This window comes from Misgurnus anguillicaudatus, chromosome 24 (assembly GCF_027580225.2).
Source record: "Misgurnus anguillicaudatus chromosome 24, ASM2758022v2, whole genome shotgun sequence".
NCBI classification, from domain to species: domain Eukaryota; kingdom Metazoa; phylum Chordata; class Actinopteri; order Cypriniformes; family Cobitidae; genus Misgurnus; species Misgurnus anguillicaudatus.
The window spans coordinates 11,107,349-11,131,378 of NC_073360.2; the positions used below are offsets into that span (position 1 = coordinate 11,107,349).

Below are 24,030 nucleotides of genomic sequence, written 5' to 3' on the forward strand. Positions count from 1 at the left end.
TAAAATAAAATGGGACCTTATAAAGATTTATAACAGCACGCAAAGAGTAAATTATGACAAAAATGTAAAAGAAAAAATGTGAACTATTCTTTTAAGAGGACAGGGACATCCCTTTTATATGCTGTTTACTGGACAAATGCTGTGGAGAGCTCCAGATGTATTTAGGAAACGCATATGTCATAAAACATATCTGGGTGTTATTCACGTCTAGAATTTTAGACTTTATACTTTAGATTCACACGCAGGGATTTTTTTTTTTGTAAAGACTTTCCAGTGTCATAAACTGATGTCACCTATGTAAACACAGAAACGTGACACCTGCTCAACATGCAAGAACTAGCTTGGATCAGCCGTATTCAGCCATGTGTGTTTATGTGTGTGCGTGTGATTTGTAGGAGGGTGTACATGTCTGTGGGGGTGCATACAAAACATCTAGACATTTTAATTAAAGCAACAATGATGGGGAAAGTCCAATGCAACCGATTTTTAGCCACAAATCAATCTGTGTTGCTTGTATGCAAAAAGGATGCAAAGCAAATAAAAAGACCACTAAGAGGAGTTTTTGAAGGGAACAAATCTGTCGCCGTTTACTCACCCTCATGCTTCAAGAGTATGACCTAAAGTTGGCATAAAAATAGTCCATCACTTTTAAATTTAGCAGACGCAATTATCTGAAGTGACTTTTTACACAGAACGTAAATCAAACTGTTTGTTCATGACATTGCTAGCTTCATTTAAGCCTTATAACAAACTGAAGACAATATAAGGGATTTTCTATTTAATGACTACTGTGTGATTTTTGTGACTTCACATTTATTGTTTGTTGTTCACACTGTGACTGAATACATTATCACTGGCATCAGATTTACTTTAGCTTGAGTTTATATTCTGACAGCTTTGAACTGCTTTACATGATGTAGAGAGACATAAAGTCCCCGCTTCCTCTTTCTTCAAGAGATGGCATGTGGCAGAAGGTTGCTTGTCTGAGTTTCACAAGACCTTTTTTTCTTTTTACGAAACCTTTTCACTCCTGGTTTCCCTAGAACTAAGCCCTCAGACAAGGTGAAGCTATTTTTGATCCGTCTCCTCCCAGATTGGTTGATGTGGTAATGATAACGGTGAAACTGCGTAACTGTAATCTTGCAGAGCTGCAGAATGTTGTGTGAATGTGTTGTTTACATGAAAGAAATATATGAAGATTTTGGTTTCAAAACGAGATACATTTTTCAGAAATCTACTTTTTTGATTGTGCATTCCAATTAATATCAATCAAACTGCAGTTGGTTTGTTTTAATCTAGGCGTTCATAAGTAATATATATATATATATATATATATATATATATATATATATATATATATATATATATATATATATATATATATATATATTAGGGCTGGGACTTTAACGCGTTAATTAAGATTAATTAATTACACAAAAAATAACGCGTTAAACATTTTTAACGCATTTTAATCACACTTATTTTTGCACCGCGGAACATTTCTCATTGGATGAGTTTCGGCGGACTGATTATACTGGAGCACCAACTAGCGTTCATGACTTCAGACAACAACAAACCACAGTGAACATGAACGAAGAAGCTGATGAGATCGCTTTTGTTGGCCCCGTGGATGGGAATTTTTTTTTAATAAAAAACGAACGGATGGAAGCGTCGATAAGAGCATGGTTGTGTAAGCTATGCAACAAGGAATTCACATACCACCGCAGCACATCGAGCCTCAAGTATCATCTCAATCATGCAAAACATATAGCAGCTAGCGTGGACGTTAGCCCGACTCAGAGTACAATGACTTGGTTGAACAAAAATAAACAATATTTTATTGCTTAAGCTTATGTATTCAGTTATTATTCATGGTATACTAAAAATCCATGTGAAAAAATAAGTTCTCAAATATTTAAATGTGATTTAAAATGTGATTAATTTCGATTAATTAATTACAAAGCCTCTAATTAATTAGATTAATTTTTTTAATCGAGTCCCGGCCCTAATATATATATAAGTAGGACAATAAAACACAAGGACAATAAAACACAAAAAATCCAGGCACTCAGTAGGATGCAAAAGTTAAAAGCCTTTATTATTTGTAGAGGTCTAAAACATAAAACATCAACCAACTCGTATTGGTCCACTGGCCTTCATTAGGGTGTTGGTAACAAACAGACAGATTTAAGGTTTGAATTCATATAATGGGGAGAACCGGGGCGAAACAAAGCAATTTTGCATTCCAAACTATGACAGAATCTTTAGTACGCAACCATTGACAAAGCTGATGAATATACGCACAACCGGCGCAATGTCATAGAATGTCTCTGAACAGGTTCACGCCCACTTTTGGGGGAAAACAGACTAGACCTTCCATTGACTTCCATTCAAAATAGCGGAACAAAGCAACCTTCGTACACAGCTGGCAGGCGTAAATAACTTATGAAATCACTCAGATTAAACATGTTGAGTATTTATCTGTCCACCCTGTGTGCCATAGAGCGCGAAAGATACATTAACATATTTAATTTGGTCAATATAAAAACGCTCCCTATTGGCAAGAGGTGTCTTACCCGGATATTTACTCGTACCTCATCGAGTCAACAGGGAAGGCAGTGAATGATTTTACTTCGTATTTGAAAGTTACTTCGTATTTATATTATGTCTTTATATTTAGAGTACTGAGTGCACTTTTCCGTCCAGCCATACAACTTACTAGCTTAGCGATATTTACAGCAATCACTGGATAGCGTTGTTACACAAATTTGACGCTGTGAGAATGAAAGGGACATGTTTTTATATTGACCAAATTAAATGTGTTAATGTATCTTTCGCGCTCTATGGCAGGCAGGGTGGACAGATAAATACTCAACATATTTAATCTGAGTGATTTCATAAGTTATTTAAGCCTGCCGGCTATGTATGAACGTTGCTTTGTTCCGCTATTTTGAATGGAAGTCAATAGAAGGTCTGGTTTTTATCCCCCAAAAAGGGGCGGTGACGAAATTTACAGTCAAGTTCCCTGGATGTGCCGGTAATCCGTATAAATCGTCATCTTTTTTCGCGTGTAGGTCCAGAAAGCTGTTTTCGACCATGATAAGTAAATTCCTAAAGCGGTCATTTTTTTCTTATAACACGTTGTTTCTTTTTTCATATGTTACAGTACTGATCAATGTACAGGTTGTTTACAGGTCTCACGGAGTTGCGTATAAATAGCATGAAGTGTGAAAATCGTGCAATACATATGATACGCCAGTCTTACTTAAACGGCACATCTTTTTTGTCGTTTTATTTATTTGTTTCTCAATTTTTTTGCTTTTTTTTACCATTTTTTAGGGTTTGAACAACGTTTTGTTATATAAAAAATGACATCCTAACCCAATCCCCAATTCTAACCCCAACTCCAAGCGACCCTGGCTTAAATATAGACAAAAACATGGAGAAACCTGTATATTAAATAACCTACTTAAGCAAATCTGAAATCTAACCCCAAGCAAAATTGGTTTAAAAAACAGAAAAAAATTGAGAAATCAATAAATAAAATGACAAAAAAAGATGTGCTGTTTAAGTGAATGGGAAGGACTGGCGTATCATATGCACGCCAAATTGGAATTTGGCGTATGTATTGCACGATTTTCACACTTCGTGCTATTTGGAACCAACACATCCTGAAGTTTGATTACTCAAGAGTTTTTTAAAAATAAAAGTAAATCGGGTTTAAATGTCAGGAGTTTCTGTCGAGACAAAAGTAACAAGTGTTGCATTATGTTCAGAATTTATATTATTTAATTTATTTTTATAGTGTTCGTACTTTATATATGCGAAGATAAATGACAAAATATGTTTGTAGGTACATATAAACAAGGTCATAGTCATGTATATTTACTAAAAACAAGTGTAACACAAAAATTCATCTTGTTCTGTTGTGTTACTTTTGACCCACCTGTGTGTTACTTTCGTCCCTGCTGTCAGAGTTAAAAGACAATGTGCTACTTATGTACTTTCACTACTTATAAGTGAAATTATACTGAAGTCGTTTTACATTATGCTCAAAATACTACCTGGTATTAATAGACCACACTTGTGAGTAATTGACCACAGCAAAAAAATATATCTCTGTCTCAAACATTATCTTTTAAAATCAATTTTTTTCTGATAAATGGTACTTTCGCCCCTGCTCTCCTCTACTATATTTAAACGGTACTGAAAAAAAATCATAAAAATTCCATGGCATGGCATTACATGAAATGTCAAATATAACCTGTGGTTTCATGAGTTAGACTTGACTAAAACTGATGGGACAGAATGCTATTACCAAACACATGTGGTTTATTTATCTATGTTTGTCATTGACATTAGCATTAACTTGAGGTTGTCTATATCTATACTTAAGAATGGCTTTAGCATGTTCCTCTTTCTTTTTCAGTGCCGGCCTGAGCCTCTTGGGGGCCCTAAGCAGAATGTGTTTGGGGGCCCCCCTCCCACCACGCGGACACAAATGTCACGCTCTAATGTTACATTATAAATGAATACAGTGAGGCTAAATAATGAAAAAAATCTATACTTAAATAAAATACTTTATTCTTCAATGTGTCATGTCATATTAACAGGCTATGGAATGTTAACATTGGCCAACAAGAAAAACCTCATCTGCTGCATCATCAGCTGTGGAGGCACTGACACTTGATGACACATCAGGGGCGGGTATAGTTGGTTGTGCTCCAAAGTACTTCAACAGTGTTCCTGAAAAAAATAGCATTGGATAAGTGCATAGTTGATCGAGCAGAATGAGTTTATTTTGCTAATTTTTCATTACTTACACAACAAGCAATAAATAAATAAATATGAGGATAGCACTGTTACATCACTACCCACCATATAAATAAGATTGAAGTCTATTTTCATCACAGAAATCTCCCTACTCAACATGGTATTGGTATATATTCTCATAAAGTCCAATACCATCTCTTACCAAAGATCTTAGAGAGCGCATGTGCTTTGCCTATGAAGCTGGAACGTTACCAATGTTGGAACGTTCACTTCAACACATACAGCAATGCTAGCTAGGGGTGTGATGGATCACAAAACTCACGGTTCGGATCACATTATGTTTTTTGAGGCACAGATCTGATCATTTTTCGGATCAGCAGAATAAGGGGTTGGAAAAACTAATCAAAAAATGAGGAAATTACTTACAAACATTAATAAAAAAAAAGTTGCACATTAAGTAAGGGCTAAAATCAGCATTAGGTACAGAAATCAAATCAAATGAATCATAACACTTTATTGTATGAATTAAATATAATTATTCTTTTTTAGAGCTACAGAAGTGATTTTCTCTTTGTCTTGGAAGGTTTGATTAACATTAATGACACAGACTTAAGTAGGTTAATTAAGGTACTGTCTCTTTAAGAGAAGCACGGACCTGGTTCCTGCCTCAACTATACATAAACCGTCCAAAGACATAAACAAATGTTTTTATTGGAAAAGAGTTCTGTGGAGATCATTTTGTTTGTATGTGCCCTGTCAAGAACAGAAAGATTTTATGTTCGTCTCTCCATGTGTGCCATACTAAGTGCACTTATACGCGGCGCGCTCACACAGACGGAAATACAGACGGCGGAGCATAAAACCGTTATGTTGTTTTCAGTGCTCTATTCCTCAAATATATGTTAATGGACTACAGTATGACACAAAATAGCGTAACTCTCTCTAAAGTTTAAACATCAAGTGTTAGTGTTCTGATCTCTGAAGGGAGCTGGGCTGGACAATTTAAACCGCATGGGCATGCAGAATACTGCTCACTTTAGCGCCTTTTGCGGGATAAATTCTTTAAAAGCACTTGAAATGTTAACTTTTGCAAGCCTTTGAAACACGTGCAAATGATAAACTTTCACTATTTAAGCGCATGCGAGCCGAACCGTGGGTCGATCACGGTCACGGATTAACGTCGATCTGTCACACCACTAACACAAATTAAACATACTGTATATAATCATGCAAACATACCTTTATCTTGCTCTTTTTTTCTCATCCTCGGTCCTTCTCTTTGTTCTCTTTTCGGCCCCAGAGAGATATATCCTTTTTTGTGACATGTCAAATGGCTCATCATTGTTTAGTGTGCGTGACGACGTCGTGCACTTGCACGCCGACGCGCAGGTGGCGCAGGTGTCTATGTTGCGCCTGACTAAAACGCTAGCACTGCAGACACATAGTTGTCTGCAAATCAAAATTTTCTTGTCTTTAATTATTCATTTATAAATTCGTATTCATTCATTCGTCCATTTATATTACCTGTTTAAGTTATTTAATTGTATAAAAAAAATTAAAAAACGATTGGGGCGGGGGCCCCCTGGTGGCCAGCGGGGCCCTAAGCAGCCGCTTGGTTCGCTTATGCCTCGGGCCGGCCCTGTTCTTTTTCTTCCTCGTTCCTGGAATGTGGGTTGTCGTGTGACCCCACCGTTTGCTCTGTCATCACAGTACATCACTTCCAGAATTGCATGGAGAATATGTGTAAGCTCCAGTAGTACATTGTCAATGACAACATATCATAAAATCATCAACTATCAAACGTTTATTTGCCACAGTCACACAAGCATTAAAAGTCCATTTTTTTCTGTGTTTTTGATGCTTTGATTGTGTTTACAGTGTGCAATATAACGTGTTTATGTTTCGTATGTAAAAAACGCATTATTTTTCACACAATTTACTTATTTTTTAGTCCTTTTTTCACTGTCCTAAAAACGGGCGATGTCTTCTACCTTGTTCTATAAAGTTCCTCCTTCAGAAATACGTAAAATACGAATTCTGATTGTGTAGTTTGTATAGTGTGTTGTGATTTGACAGCAGCTTAGCTTAGTCGACAACTGACGTATTTCTGTGGGCGGAGTTTAGTCAAAAACTGTTCTAGTGATGTCATTAAAGCAGGAAGTAGAGGGCTGTAGTCCAAACCGGCCGTTCTCTGTAGCTTTGAAAAGCAAATTCTGTTAAAAAAATATATCGCTTGCCATTGAACTTTGATCTTTATAATTTTGCAGACATTATTTATGCTCGAACAGCAACATTACACACCAAATAAAGTTTGAAAAATTGGATCACGAAAAACGGCTGCTTTAAAGGAACAGTATGTAGGATTGTGGCCAAAACTGGTATTGCAATAACAAAACTGGTGGCCAATACACAACATGACAACATAAACATCAGTTGAGGGCTACAACTCCACTTTTTAAATGACAATATCCTGGCCAGACCACTGTTGTCAAGTATTTGAAATGAAAATGATTTCTTAATGTCTAGTGACATATCAGGGCCATTTTATGATTAATTGATAAACATTTCTTACATACTGTTCCTTTAACTGAAGAATATAAACCAATAATGTCAAGTATTGTCTGCTTTGTAACCTTGAATGAACCTGCATCAAAAAAAGAGAAAAAAATTGCCTCTAGTGGACACTCCAACCGAAAATTGCATGCAGCGATATGTACCAGGATAAACATGTTTGAGGTTATAGGCAGGGGTACGAGACTGATTTAATGGTGCTTTTCCATTGCATAGTACCCCACAGTTTGGGTCGGGTCAGTTTACTTTTAGGAGATTTTTCACTGGGTGCAGTACATAGTACCCAATACATTTTTAGTACCACCTTGGTTGGGGTTCCAAGTGACCCAAGCTGATACCAAAACATGACGCGAAAACACTGAAGATCACTGATTGGTCTGAGAGGATTGTCACTACCAACGTCATCGCTATAATGTAAAGGAACACCATAACAGTTTTTTTCCAGACTTGCAGTTTGTGGCGGCACATTCGCGACGCACATGTCCACATGTATGCTTAAATGCAACTTAAATGAGGCTTAGCAGAGCGCGTCCACTGACGCCAAGGTTATTTTCGTAAACGAAAACTGAAACTAAGACTAAAACTATCAGCTAAAAAACATTTTCGTTAACTGAAATAAAATTTAAAATTCATAATAAATGAAAAACTAAAACGAAACGAGCAACAGTTATTGAAAAACTAACAGAAATAAAATAATAATTATCAAAAATAAGTATTCGTTTTCGTAATTAATAAGCCCTCATCCCGTGGCGGAAAATCTGAACAGGCTTTATAATAGACCCCTTAATCGCCGACGTCACTGTGACGTCACCGCTCTAGCTGGAGGCAAAACATGAAGAACTCATAGCATGCGCGCTAAAAGTTTGAGGTTTTGACTTTAAAATGTTGTCTTCTTGTGTTTTTGTCTGCCAAAATAGAAGTAACAGCACTTTTCGTTCAAAACTAAAGTTTTACCGGATCTCGGCAGACATTCCTTCACAGAAATAAAGAAGACTATTGTGGTTGAATGGACGGAGACGATCGCAAATAATGCTCGTGTTTGCAGTGCGGACTTCATATCAGGTAAAATAATCTATGCATATGTATTGGTGTGTTGGTCTTATCTAGTACAAATCAGAACGTTTCTGTTTTATAGGTGATGATACGTCAACCGTCAGTGCACTAGCTAGCTTAAATGTTAAACAAACAAACAGCGATAGATGTGTTTGCCATCCTTTGAATGATCTCTTAAAAATAATCCCCATTGCTAATCATAGTTAGCCCAGCGATAGGTTACATGATTAGACAATAAGCCTTGACAAAATTCCCCAAACAAGCCGAAAATACTTCATATGTAGAAAATTTCCAAAACCTGGTTAAAAGGTTTCCAATGAGAACAAGATACAAGAACTAACTGTTACAGAGTTAATTTACAAAAATAGCTGTCACGCAGAGTCAGTAACTTTACATATTCGGACAGTTCCGAACCTTCTTCTGCATCTATGTTTAATAAATCCCTCCTAAAACGTCCTGGCTTACGCTTGTCAGCATTGCGTCCGCACCTCTTTTTGCCTCCAACTAATCCCCGCCCACCCGGAGACGTTGCAATGTTTACAAACTTTTAAGGTGTCTTCATTTCTAGATGGCGCTTTATGCATGTGAGGTTAGCTGAGGCTGACAGCAATCTCAGTTAACTGATAAATATGTCAGACAGTCTAGCTGCTGTTAGCTGCTAAACTATAATTACTGAAACTAAATAAAATAAAAACTAAATAGAAATGTGTTTGCAAAATAAAAACTAAACTAAAACTAACAAAACCATTCATGAAACTAACTAAAACTAAACTTAAATTTAAAAATGGAAAACGATACTAAAATAAAAACTAATTTAAAAAAGCAAAACTATAATAACCTTGACTGACGCCACGGGTGTTTGTACAGAAAGAGAGACAGGGGTTTGATTAACGCGATGTGCAAACATCTATTTCTGGTGGTCAGTTTTAATTTTGTGGCGGACTAAGAAATAAATAAATGTATGTGAATGTACAACGACGCTCTCACTTGTATGATGTCACAGCAGTAGGCAGCGCAAATATAACGACACGCCTATAACCCCTCCCACTTCGAAGTGTTACTAAACTCGATGGAAAAGCTAACCAAGCCAAAGTGAGGTGAGCTGACCCAACCTAAACCGTGGGGTACTATGCATTGGAAAAGATTGACTTTTTACATTAACACTTGTTATAGTGCCCCCTGTGGAAACTCTGATAATGCAACACACACTTGTATTTTGTAAAGAATTGCACTCCAAACATCTTAAAAGTGCGTTGACACCTTTCAAACATACGTTTGGGTTGATAAAACCTGTTTTCCGTAGTTACATGGTCACCCCTGGTCTGAAAGATTTCACTTGAAAATGAAAACTTGTGATGAGATGTTCTGAAGACTGTGCTGGCCGAATGTATGGCTTCATATGGTTTAAAATAGTGCTGTTATGTTTTATGCTTCTTCTTTGTTTGAAAGCTTCAGTCTCCATTGATTGTAAAACCACTGCACAGTCTTCTGAATTTTTCTTCTTTTGTGTTTCACAGAAGAAAGAAATACAGATTTGGAACAACAATGACAGGATTTTCATTTTTGGTTAAACTGTTCTTTTAACATTCTGTAACTTAACATTCAGACCAATACACATGATTAGTTTCCATTTTATTTATTGTTACCTCATTTTATGCTGAAAGGTTTAAAGAATTAATTGCAATGACACGGGGTGATGTCAGAGGAAGCAGAACACCATGTGACCCGCCCGTGTGACCTACAAAAGAGCAGCTGCTTGCCCCTGAAGTTTGCTTGGCCAAAGCCATTGCCTTCTACTATAAACAAAGCCTTGTGTGCTACTGAGACCTGACCTTTATATAGGCTGCATAAGGGTCTATCACAGGACAGGGTGCATTGACAAACAGTGTGTGATGTAGCTCTGAACAGGCGTGTGTTTGCTCAGCTGTGTATTTGTGTGTGTGCGCTTGTATGTTCAGAACAGGTACTACAGGTGGGCAGATTTTTGTTCCCATGAATGCTGCCGTGCTGTCGACACACTACGTGTCCATTTAAGAAGATCAGTAGATGAGATGGGAGAGGCGGTGACACAAGTAATTTGAGAGATAAAGATTTTAATCTTTGACATGACCTCCCTCAGTCAATATTAAAGTTATTAAGGTTATATTTAAAGGTTATATATAATGTCGTTTACATTATGTAGAATGATTTTATGAAGAAAGCTGGTAGGGTCACCGATTTCCAATGAAACATTGATATTGAAGGAATAGTTGTAATATCATATGACAACTAGTCAGGAGACCTGCAAGAACCAATGCGATTTGAAGTTATCAACGTGTCGCCCTATTTGAATTTAGCGCTGATTTTATTGCTTGTTTTTATTTTTTGCTTAAAGGGAAATTTCACTTTTTTGGAAAATATGCTCATTTTCCAGCTCCCCTTCTTACCGTTTTGGAATCCATTCAGCTGGTCTGCGGGTCTAGCGCTACCACTTTTAGCATAGCTTAGCATAATCCATTGAATCTGATTAGACCATTAGCATCGCGCTAAAAAATAACCAATTTTCAAAAAAGTGGAATGTCAATATGATTAAATTACTTATCGGTTTCGTAAATGTATCGTTTTGCTTTACAAGACATATATTAGCTCACTGCAATTGTTTTAACCATTTTTTTAAGAAATCGATGTACCTTTTGAGTCCCGTATAAGAAGATGAAATAGTGACTTAAAATTAAAAATTATTAATTTGTGATCAGCATATAAAGTAATTTCAAAAAATTGTTTCAGAACACATAAGTGTTAAAAAATGTATTGCTGAAACACATTAGAAAGACTGTGAACTATGTAGTACTGAATTGTGGAGTTTTTCCTCATTTCTGTGTTCAGGATTATTTGGGCGGGGCTAAAACGGTGGCTTAAATAATTACTGGAGTACCTGAACATGGCCCCGCCCCTAACACAATCACGAGCATCTATTTTAGATTGTAGCTGTATTTAAAAATGAGAGTGACGGCAGCTTTCCTGTGAGTGGGCGTGGTTTAGCTCTGACAGTGTACACACCATAGATGTGTATAAAGGCTAGATGTCTTACGGCGGAGTCTCTAACGTTATCATCTGGCGGCCATCTTACCCCAGGCAGCTGGCTCACCTAAATGACCATAACTTACTCAATTTTCTACCAATTTTCAAATGGTTTGGTGTCTTACAAACGTTATTAACGTTGGCCATAATTCTGGATGCTTTTTAGTATAAGTGTGCAGTGTCATAGGTACATCTTTGACGTTTATAACAAACCAAACCGTTTGAAAATCGGTAAAAAATGATGCAAGTTATGGTCATTTAAAAGTACATGCGCCATTAAAACTCAATGCTACGAGTGAGCGAGCACCCTGTGGTAAGATGGCCGCCAAATGCGGACGTTCCACTCAATCACACCTTCACACATTTGAGAGCAGCGAATCCTGCCTGTTTTTCCAAAACTTTGATAACTTATTTAATTACTATGAGAGGATTTTTATTTTGGGGTAAACTATTCCTTTAATGTCATGTTGACTTTAAAGCTTATTTTGACCACTTAAAAACATTTTAACTTTTGTTTATTTTGTGATTAACAGCAAATATGCTAACTGCAAGGCTGTAACCAGATGTAATTTCCATATGTTTGCATCCTTAAATAAAACTGTACCATTTATGTTTTTATTAGTCACAGTGCACTTTTAAACTACATAGACGCACATGATTTGTTTCCCATCCCTGGTGGAAGAACCTCGCTGAGTTCCTCTTCCTTTATAGATGACCAGGCGGAGTTTGTCATGTTTATTTGTTTCTCCTACAGAATTGTTAAACGTGTCTAAAAATAGGACACGTGCGAGTTATCAGCCCAGAAAAGACAAAGGCCACTTGCCAGAGCATAAACAAAAGGGCCTTTGCGTCTAATTTTAGAAAGCGACTCCTTCAAAACAAGTATTTCTGTCTTCATTAGATGTTTGTCTTAAAGCTTATTTTAATCATCAAGCAGTTTGAGAGAAAATGTTAGCTAAAAGATAAACAACCCAAACCACTTTTTTTTATTAAGCTACAGCATTGCTTCTTTTGAGCAGTGTCCAATCAATAATGAGCTACTAGATTCTGCCATCGAAGTTTTCATCTTTATTTACATTCTAAATATCTCTCATAAGTTGGTATGATGTGATCATTCCTTTCTTTGTTAATAGTTTATCACCTCGAGATCACATTTCAGTAGTTTCCCATGATACTGTACCGTACACTCCCTGAAACCGAAAATACATTCCCGATGCCTGCAGATGTTGCGTGACAGGTACCACAATGTACATAAGAACAACAGAAAACATGTAAACAACCGCATGTTATATGTTGCTTTTGAATCGGAGTAGGATGCATCAATACCTAAACATAATATTGGTATTCGATACTGGTGCTCATATACTCTTGTGTATATCAGAATGTTTCGATTAAGTGATTCCTGAAATCTGGGCCCAGTTGCATAAAAACCTTTACGTTTATAAAACCCTCAGGGTTTAAAAGATTTTTAAAGGTGCCATTAATGAAACACGGGTTGCAAGAAAAAACCTTCCTGAAGGCTTTACTTCAATAAGTATTTACTCTTAAATGTTAAAGTGTTCACTTAAGTTCTGTAATGCGTTGCTATAAAGCCCCTAATACCCACTTTACCTTAAAAACTATAACAGGTCCCTTAATTGGGATTTATACTTCTGGGTAGGACCTACGTCAACGTGCAATTACACATGTAGTTCGCTAGTAGGCAATGTCCACGGGCATGTTACGGTGGAGTCTCTAACGTCCTCACCGGGCGGCCATCCCACCCCAGACAGCTCGCTTACTCGTAGCATTGAGTTTAATGGTGCAGGTACTTTTAAATGACCATAACTTGCTCAATTTTCTACCAATTTTCAAATGGTTTTGTTTCTTACAAATGTTATTAACGTGGCTATAATTCTGCATGCTTTAACATGTTTCATGAATTTTTTCTATTTTTTTAGTATAAGCATGCAGTGTCATAGGTACATCTTTGGCGTTTATAACAAACCAAACCGTTTGAAAATTGGTAGCAAATTAAGCAAGTTATGGTCATTAAAAGTACCTGCACCATTAAAACTCAATGCTACGAGTGAGCGAGCATCCTGTGGCAAGATGGCAGTGGCAGTGGTTCAGGGGTTAGTGGTGGTTCTCTACAAATCGGAAGGTTGGTGGTTCAAACCCCAGCTCCACCTGACCAAGTGTCAAGATGTCCATGAGTTATATGTCATAACAGTCATTGAAAAGTGATTTTTTTTTGCTTATAACTACTGCAAAATTTAGTCTAAATTCATGAAAGTGCTATTGTTAGATTCCTTGAGGCATGCCGAGTCAAATGATATCAAAACGTTTTCTGTCTGCCATTTTCAATAACAAAGCATACCAACTTTTTCAAAACTCCTCCTACAGCGTTCGTTTGATTGGCTTGGATTTGGTACACACAATCTAGACTCTAGAGAAAAAGTTTTTGTCAGTTGTTGTATAGCACATCAACAAATATAATGGCGAGCACGAAAATGGATTTGAGGCTATATCTTCGCAAAGGTTTTGCACATTGATGTGTGTATTGGCAGTGGTTCAGTGGTTAGTGTAGGTTGTCCACAAATCGGAAGGTTGGTGGTTCAAACCCCAGCTCCACCTGACCAAGTGTTGAGGTGTCCATGAGTGAGACATCTAAGCCCAAATGCTCCCGATGAGCTGGATGGCTCTTGTGTGGCTGACACTGTATGAATAGGTGAATGTTTCACAACTTGTAAATGTCATGAACTGAGGGTGTATGGAATGTTTTGTTACTGCACCACCTAGTTCATCAGTGACATTTTTTGAAAGCCCTTGTAAACTTTTAAGTGCCCCCACTGGTTAAGAGTTTTGAGGCTTTATCTCCAGATCACTTTATCGTATGTACACCAAATTTGGATTTGTCATCACAATCATGACCTGAGGCACCATATTGTTTTGGTGCAGTGCCCCCAGTGGTCAAGTCATTTGAGGCTATATTTCAACATTGCTTAATCATATGTATATCAAATTTTGTGGGTGTCATCACAATCATGACCCAAGGCATCATCTATTGTTTCGGTGCAGTGCCACCTAGTGGTCAAGTCATTTGAGGCCATATCTCCACATTGCTTAATCATATGTACACCAAATTTGGTGGGTGTCATCACAATCATGACCTGATGCACCATCTATTGTATCGGTGCAGTGCCTCCTAGTGGTCAAGTCATTTGAGGCTATATATCAACATTGCTTAATTGTATGTATATCAAATTTGGTGGGTGTCATCACAATCATGACCTGAGGCACCATCTGTTGTTTCGGGGCAGTGCCCCCTCGTGGTCAAGTCATTTGAGGCTATATCTCAACATTGCTTAATCGTATGTATATCAAATTTGGTGGATGTCATCACAATCATGACCTGAGGAACCATCTATTGTTTTGATGCAGTGCCCCCTAGTGGTCAAGTCATTTGAGGCTATATCTCCACATTGCTTAATCGTATGTACACCAAATTTGGTGGGTGTCTTCACAATCGTGACCTGAGGCACCATCTATTGTTTTAGTGCAGTGCCCCCTAGTGGTCAAGTCATTTGAGGCTATATCTCAACATTGCTTAATCATATGTATATTAAATTTGGTGGGTGTCATCACAAACATGACCTGAGGCAAAACCCATTGTTTCTACACAGCACTCAAGATTTGAAAAATGGCTATATTTGCCTTAATCTACTGAAAACTTCTGAAATCTTAAATCATGACGGTCATCAACCAATACTTCATTCTGTTCCCTTTTCGGCTTGACCCCGGCATCGCTGCTTGCAGCTATATTTCCATCTTTGTTTTTATCATCACAAGCTGAAATGCGTATGAGGAAATACAACGCAGAACTGATCGGAGGGGTTCTAGCCGACCAATCACAGCACAGTTTGCGGTTCGCGTAGAACTGATGCATTGTTACATTTTTGGAGAGTTTCTCATCAGTCTATGCCGTAGGCTATGGCCTAGGGTTCGCATCTATGCGTAGTCTACGGCATTCAATCGACTAAGAAGTATAAATTCGGGTTTAACATTAAACGCCATGGCTGATTTTATGGTTATTAAAGAAGAGAAAGTACCAAATTTAAGACAGTTAAGACGTTCGTCATGCAACCGGGTCCAGGAGAGCACCAGCCATAACAATTGAACCCCCATCAACCTATTAATATATTTAAAAAAATTATTATAATATTTGAAGTTCGGCAAAGAGATAACATTTTAACAAGATGCGTCACTGGTATTGATATAAATGGGAGGAAATCGCAACGATCAGAAGTCCCGCCTTCCAGTAAAAAGAGCCAATCGTCAATTGGAATCCTCTGGGAGAGGGACTTTGCACAGAATCGACAGGTCTCGCAACTTTCAGCCAGTGTGTGAAACTTTTCATGCCGCATGGAGATTATTAAAAATGTATTTAAAGTTATATGGAATTTTTTTAAAGTACTGAAAAACACTGCACAACTTGCCACAAAAATGTGATCGCCTGACTGTTGTTTTGTGGTTGGTTATTTGCTCTAAATGGTTGATTGGATGTTCTGCATAGTTGCTTACTAGTTGTGACAGTCTGATCAATTTAAAGTGACATTTATAACCTTGATTTAGTTTCTATATTTCCTTTCTTCAAGTTAAAAAACATATGTTTAGTTAGACCCTGTTAAATACATAAAAGGCTTCACTGATCTGAGAGCAGCTCTGACAAATGTGCTCAGTGCTCCAGCTGGGCCATCCTGACCTCCTTCAACCGGGCTTTGTTCCAAATCTCATTCAGTCATGTTACAGCCATGAGAGCGCCATAAAATCAATTGAGAGGATAAAGTGATTACATCTTTTTCTCTCTAGCTTGCCCTGTTCCACTCTCTTTCATTCTGTGCACTCTCATTCGCTCGCTCGTAAAACAAAGCAATCAGCTACTAGACGGCAGCAACTGGCAAAACGACATACTTAAAAGAAATCATTTACGGTAGTTGTTACATCATGTATTTGTTTACATTGTGCCCTACCCAAAATAGGCGTGGCGTGGTGTGCTTGGAGGCTGGAGCTTCACATACCACAATAGATGCCACTCCAAAAACCACAAACGAGGATGTACTACGGATGTTTTTGAACAACAAAAGCCCATCACTATGTATTAATCCATCCAGTTGTGCTGCAGTTATTTACACTAGAGGATGATGACCTGAGGCAGGATGTTTTCCAAAAACCCACCTAATATTGATTTCAGCGAATCTATACCCACGATCGATTCAACTAAAGTAAAAAATGTTATTATGGTAATACAGTAAACTGTCGATACAGCAACATCTCTGTCACACTTACATAAACATAAGCATGGTATTAATGTGATATGAATGTAGCATACTTGAGTTATAAACAGTGATTCGGACATGTAGACACTTTCTCCCACAATGATCACAGTGGTCACTAAAAGTGAGTCAATTTCTAAGACCTTGGGACAAATCTGTAGGACTGGCTCATCATATTTTTTAAGTCTGTTTATTCAGAGTATACTCAGAAAAGTCATCACAATGAGATTAAATGGAGAGCAAATGCAGATTTTATCTTAGGTCTTGCGTATCTTGGTTGTTTTTGTCTTTACACTTTTGTAATCAAGTAAAGTCTACTTGAATGCACTGAAAATTGTTGCCTATAGTTCTACATCAGTAGTATCTAAGTGCACTTGAATAAAGATATACTAAATAGCAGTAATACTTAAATATATATTTAGGGCCAGATTTACTAACAGCTTGCACCAGCGCAAACCGTTAAATACGTTGGCGTTAAATAACGACTGTCAGGATTTACTAAAGACATGCTGAAAAGGTGTGGTCTAGTTATTTTTTTCGACTGACCTTATTGCATATGCATTTCCAGGAGTTTTCGTTTCAGATGCAAAATTTTTGGGAGGAGATTATTTAAATGATTCACCCAACGCGATTTACTAATGTGTGTTATGACTGGTATTTGCGCCATCATTTAAAGGGATAGTTCGGCCAAAAATGATATTAAACCCATGATTTACTCACCCCCAAGCTGTCCGAGATGCATATGTCCATCGTTTTTCAGACAAACACATTTTCGGATATTTTAGAAAATGTTTTAGATCTTTCAGTTAATTAAATGTGAAGTTACAGGGTCCACGACCTTCAAGTCCAATAAATGTGCATCCATCCTTCATAAAATAAATCCAAACGGCTCCACGATGATAAACAAAGTCCTTCTGAGGGTAATCCGCATATTTTGTTGTAGAAAATATCCATATTTAAAACTTTATAAACCAAACTAAATACCTTCCGATAGCGCCGCCATCTTAGACTCCTCTGTATTCAGGAGAGAATATCAGCATATTGTACGCACTTTTCTTAGTGACGAATGACAAATTCGGAGGGCGGGGCAGCAGCAGAGAAACCTCCATAAACTGCGTACGCGCTCATCTTGAATGCGGACGCGACCAAGATGGCGGCGTTACCGGATCCGAGTTATTTACGTTTATTAAGTTTTAAATGTGGATATTTCTACAACGAAACTGCACGGATTACCCTCAGAAGGACTTCGTTTATCATCGTGGAGCCGTTTGGATTTATTTTGTGAAGGATGGATGCACACTTTTTGGACTTTAGGGTCGTGGACCCCGTAACTTCACATTTGATTAACTGAAAGATCTAAAACATTTTCTAAAATAGCTGAAAATGCCATCGTCTGAAAAATTATGGACATATGCATCTCGGACGGCTTCGGTGTGAGCAAACCATGGGTTCAATATCATTTTTGGCCGAACTATCCCTTTAATGACGAAAAATGTCAACATTAAACAAATGCATGTTAAACATTTTGCACTTGAAATGGCTGCAATTGTTGCTAAAAAAATTAGGCATACCAGAGAGCGCGTGATACAAGGTAGAGGATTGTTTTAGAACATAACAGATTATTTGGAATGCCACAGGAACATATTATTTAAAATATTGTTTGCCAAGCCATGTTATTTTTTATTTGCTGAAGTAAATAAAAGAGGAGTCACTAGGAGAAGTCACACAATACAAGACATTTCAGTGTACTATGGCTTCGTTAGCTGGGATTACACACCCCGAATTTTCCGCTGTGACGTCCGTGGTGCTGAATTCAAGCGCATTAGGCGTTAGTAGATCACCCGCACATCATTAGCTCTGCTTATTTGCGACCCTGAACTAATTTGCGCTGCTCCTAATAGATTGCGTTGGTCATTATGGAAATCAGCTGGTGCGGCTGTGTTATTTAATTTACGTTTTTTTAGTAAATAACCCGCAGATATTATCAATCTCATCTTCAATTTGCCCCGTTTAGTAAATCTGGCCCTTAGTACGTTGAAATAAATAGTGTCTCAAAATAGAACAGTTGAGTACACTCAGGGGCTGTTTACACTTGGTATTAAGATGTGTTTTCGTCGATTGGATCACAAGTGGACGAGAGAGACACATCACGTTTACACCTGGTCTCTTTTGTCCACTTTCGACCACTTCTGTCCTGATTACTTTGAGGGGGTGGTCTGTCGAGACGGTGGATGAGTCTTTCTCCTGTCATTTAAACGCGAGCGGGAGTAATGACGAGTTTATATGGACGCAAACTAATATTATGTCGGAGCCCGCTGCTTGTGTTGTAAGTAAACATGCTGCACAGTGTTTTGTACATGTATATGTTAAAGCTTTCTCTGATGTTTCAGCGCAATTGATGAAATAGGATCGCGCAACTTTCACACGCTTGCAAAATGAAACTACACGGAGATCAGCCGCTTTAGTTTTATCAACGAAGGGGCTAAAAATAGCGCTGTTCACCGTGTGTTCGCGCCAGAAGTCAGAAAGTAACACAGACTTAAAACATTGTGTTTAGTACCTCAGATTAGATAAATGGGCGGAGAGAAGGCGGTCCGTATGGCTGTTCGAACGCATTCAACCACATGTGCGTTTACACTACAAAAGCAATCCGATTGAAAGGGTTTTCGTTGAAAGTGGTCGAAAGTGGACGAACTCAAAACCTTTTGAACACCGTTTACACCTGGCATTAACGTCATCCACTTGTGATCCGATCGATGAAAACGCATGTTAATGCCAAGTGTAAACAGCCTCTTAGATGTTCCTAAGTTTACCTACTTAAAAAGTTCACCCAAAAATGAAAATTCTGTCATCATTTTCTCACTCTCATGGGCTGCTTCTCATTTCAAAGAACGCTCAGAACGGTCTTGCGTTCTTGTGGAGATCGTTTTTGCCAAACGACCTTGGAAGAACAAACTCAGAAGTTTGTGAGGACACAGAACACACTTGTGAGGATTAAGATGTGTGCAATCTTCCTGTTGGTCACCTGACCTCCACCATTGTTTTGGCGCAATGACTTCTGGGGCGTAAAGCGATTCTAGCGTGCAAGTCTGCACTCGATGCATCCTAGATATCAAGAACACATCCGGATTTTTTCATGCGTCCTCTGTACTTGAATTCTTGAGAATTGGAATTGAACTTTAACGGGTAATGATGATGTAGAGTGAGAACACAAGGACGCAAGATCGCTGAAGATCACATATTGAGAAACATGCATGCTGTAACAAACTTGTATACATTTCTTTGTTCTGATGAACACGAAAGAAGATATTTTGAGGAATGTCTGGAACCAAACCGTTCATGAGCCCCATTCACTTCTACTTCCAAATGATAACAGAATTTTCATGTTTGGGTGAACTATACTTTTAAGTACTAAAGACATTTTTTGTATATTTAGTACAAAAATTATTTACTAAGTGTACTGAAATAAAGTATATTTTAGTGCACTTTTTTCTGCATGGGAAAAAGATACATTTTCAGGGATCTTCGATAATTCTATTGAATTATCTGAATGACATTTTTATATTATAACTTTATAATATATGTCAACAGCAATATCCTAAGAGTATAGGAGAACAAAAAAGACAAACTTGAGACCTAAACAAGAAATGATATCTTCATTAAGTCTCCTGACATTTGTAAATGAAACTTTTATGTGCAAGATAATGTTCATATGTATTATATATTTCGAAGAAATCACATCAGAGAAAACTGCTTCAGCTGAACTGCATCTAAATTTGGAGGTCGTGTTGATTTCCTGTTTTGCTCAGACATGACAGAAAACTGTCAGCACATCCTTACTTCTGTGTGATGGGATAGTGGCCATATTGAGAGCGCACAGACAGTAATGATGTGATATAAACAGAATGTATGCACTTTGAACAATGTGTATGTATTTATGTATCAATTGATTACATGGATTATCTAAATTGTGCAGTATAGGTGAGGAAGCAAAATCAGAATTGTTACAAAAATTACTAGGTAAGGTGGTTTATACACTGTATGTGGTTCTCAATCTTTAGGGGGTGTGAGATGGTGCCAGGGGGGCCCAGTTTTATGACATTTTTAAAATACATAAAATTCTGTGCAATTAAATCTCAGAAAATAAGGCTACTAAGCAACAGCACTACATTGTATCATTTAATTTAAATTCCAAGTTTGTAATTGTTTTTATGCCATGATTTTTTTTTGGGGGGGGGGCGCAAAGGGATGCACCCTACGCAATGGGGGGGGCATGCCGAAGAGTTGGCTAACACTAATGTTGTGATTAGTTGGATTAAATAAACATGCTCCTCCTAAACTCCTAATGTGAACTTAATTTAGTTAAAGTGTCAGGCAGTGTGCTATGTTGTGAACGTAGAGTGAGAGTAGAGACAGATCGGAATGATGTGAAGTCAACAGCAGGCTTGAGAAAACACAGGATGTGCAGTGGGATCCATTTTCCGCTTCCTGTCGGATAGTGAGACTGGAAGCAGGACGAGGAAAAGAGGGGGTGTAGTGCTCGATGGAAATAGTGTCCTTGGGTCCCTGGTTTTGGTAGCGGAGGTGACTGTGTGTGTGTTGGTGTTGATGGAGGAAAGCAAGCCTGTGGGATCTGCATGTCAACAAGAGTTGCAGAGAGAGAGAGAGAGAGAGAGAGTAAGGGAGGAATGGATGGGGCGGAAGTGAATTTCTGGCACTGGGCCACAGAACCTCTTTCCATCTTCCGACGAACTTTAAAGTGACACTTTGTAGTTTTTCAACCTTCATAATATATTTTCAAGACCCTTGTGATGGTGCATCGACTTAAAATAGGTTGAATGACATGTCTACCATGACCTGACGGGGTCTGTATCGTTTTTACTCGTACTTTTAGGGTGGTTTCACATTTGGTGCGATTGCCTGGTCCGAACCCGAGTTCGATTGCTCCCCCCTCCCCATGCCCCCCTGGACTGTGTTCACATATTATTTTTACATCCGAACCGCGGTACGCTTGCATCATCAAGCTGCAGCCGGCGCATTCTCATGTTGCTTGGCAACCGCTGTAAACAAGAAGACGACAAGTGTGATTGACGAACTTCAGGCAGAGAGATGATTTCTGAATGCCTCCGCAAAAATTGACGTCGGCGGACAGCCCGTTGTCATCGAAACGACTTAAGTATGTTTGGGGCAGATAGACGCAAGTGCGTTTCTGTATTATTTCTTTGAAAACAAAACCAAAGGTTTAAAAAAAATAAGAACAAAAGTCAAGCAAGCATTCTATGCATTTTGTTGTCAAGGTAAGTGCACGCACACAAACACATACGTCTGTTTTGGTGCGACATTCCATATAATACGTAATTAACAGCAGTTCACTTCCGCGATTTGGTACGATTGCGCTCATATTAGCAGCGAACCGATCTGGAGTTCACATGAACGGGACCCCAGACCACCCTTTTTAAGCGGACTCGAGTACGTTTTGCGGGTGCGCACCCGAGTCCGGAAGACAGCATTCACATCATCCAAATTTACCGAACTCTGATGTCAATCGAACCCGGGTGCGCACCAAAAGTGCTAATGTGAAAACGCCCTTAAACTTGGGGTTTAGGTAGTAACCCGAGCACAAATAGAACTACAAAAATCTGCTTTAAGGCATACGTCATTTCCTCCACTTCCTCAAATTCGGACAGGAGAGCGCAACTATTTATTTTCCTGATGTTTTTGTCATGTCTGAAGCAGCAACTTAAAAAAGAAAGCCAAGGTTTTGTCGGACTTGACTGTCATGCTTTTGGAATAGTAAGTAATGTTATATTGCTTGCATATGTAAGTCCTGTCTGGTGCCCGAATACTATTTTTTTTACGTAAACTTTACTTGGCGAGTGTAGAGAGAGACACTGTGGCACTGTGGCAGTGTCATGGACCTACAGCACGGGCGATCCGGGTTCGATTCCCCTTTAAGGCAATATTTTTTAATATAAACTTTAACCAAGCGACCACCGTTACAACTGGCTTGCAAATGTGAGCTACACGATCTTTTGGCATTTAAAAAAAAAATAAACCCATGGGATTATATTCATATGACATTCTGGAAGGCACACTTTGTGACCTAAAGAGTTGTCTTAATTTCCTTTGCGACACTGCTGTGGTGCTTGTGGCCTCTAGGGGCGCTAGACGTGAAAAATACATGTCTAGCACCCCCTAGTGGCCAAAAAGTTCCGCGGTGTGCCTTTAAACTAACAAAAATGAATTGTTATTTTGATAAATAAATTATGTTTACATTTTAATGCACATATGAAATTGTATCACTGCCTAGAAAGAAAGTTTTTCCCACACAAGGTTGGTCACCACTTATCAGTACCCCAATAATTTGAATGTTTCTCTATGGAAACGACGTTTTGGCCATCTGTTTTTCTCCACACAAACACAGCAATCACGAACAATTTTGTTTTGTATCTTTTTTATCATAAGTTACTTTCCTGTCGCACGTGGTTAATGCAAGACTTTAAATTTGCATTCAGATTAGGGAAATTCCCAACTGATTAGCTTAAAAACACCTGTGTGTGTTTGTATACCATTGGGAATCCTTGTATTTATATTTGCTGAGGTGGTGTGCGTGTGTAGAACTTAATATTTTATGGATTGTACTGTAGACTCAGTTGACTCGCAGGTGTTGTAATGTAGTGTGCGTATGTGTCTGCGTATGTGTGTGTGTGTCCTCAAAGCTTTATCTGAGCAGGAAACTCTGTGTGGGAGTAGCACCTGTCTTAAATAAGCCACACACACACACTTACACAATATGCAACGTATACACACACATACATACTTGAATCATAGACAGTGTTTACATTTCGAAACTTATTAATTGCAAATTTTCTTTTGATTCTGTATCGTGCAAACCTAGAGTACCATGAAATAACTATTCATAAAGGAACATAATGAAACCAAATTAAACGTTTACATTTTCTGAAGAAGTCCCTGACACAATAACAGGGTGTGGTTTCGAGGGTGTTGCCATCCAGTTGGTGGTTTCATACGTGGTTGTCTGATGCAAAATGTGATCATCTGGTCCCTGTATAGCTTGGGTATCTCTAATGTTCCCCATCCACCATGCAAAAGTCAAATCCCTTAATCACTATAAGCAGCCCCAACTTTCCAATGATCTTACTCAGTCAATATACAAGATATCGAAATCAGTCTGTCTATAATATGTATTGCAAATGTATTGTTGTCTGTAACAAAATACAGACTTTATGAATTCTCA

General features: G+C 38.1%; 1 protein-coding gene and 1 long non-coding RNA gene across 2 annotated transcripts in view; one reads left to right on the forward strand and one right to left on the reverse strand.

Annotated features, from left to right (window-relative positions):
- gab2 (GRB2-associated binding protein 2) overlaps positions 1–24,030 on the forward strand; it is a 108,110-nt gene that overhangs the window by 19,496 nt on the left and 64,584 nt on the right. The gene's annotated exons all lie outside the window — the stretch shown is intronic.
- LOC141361545 (uncharacterized) lies at positions 4,563–6,411 on the reverse strand. The gene is made up of 2 exons (XR_012367668.1): positions 6,013–6,411; positions 4,563–4,746 (listed from the first exon to the last, which is right to left on the reverse strand). It is a non-coding gene; the product is annotated as an uncharacterized lncRNA (long non-coding RNA).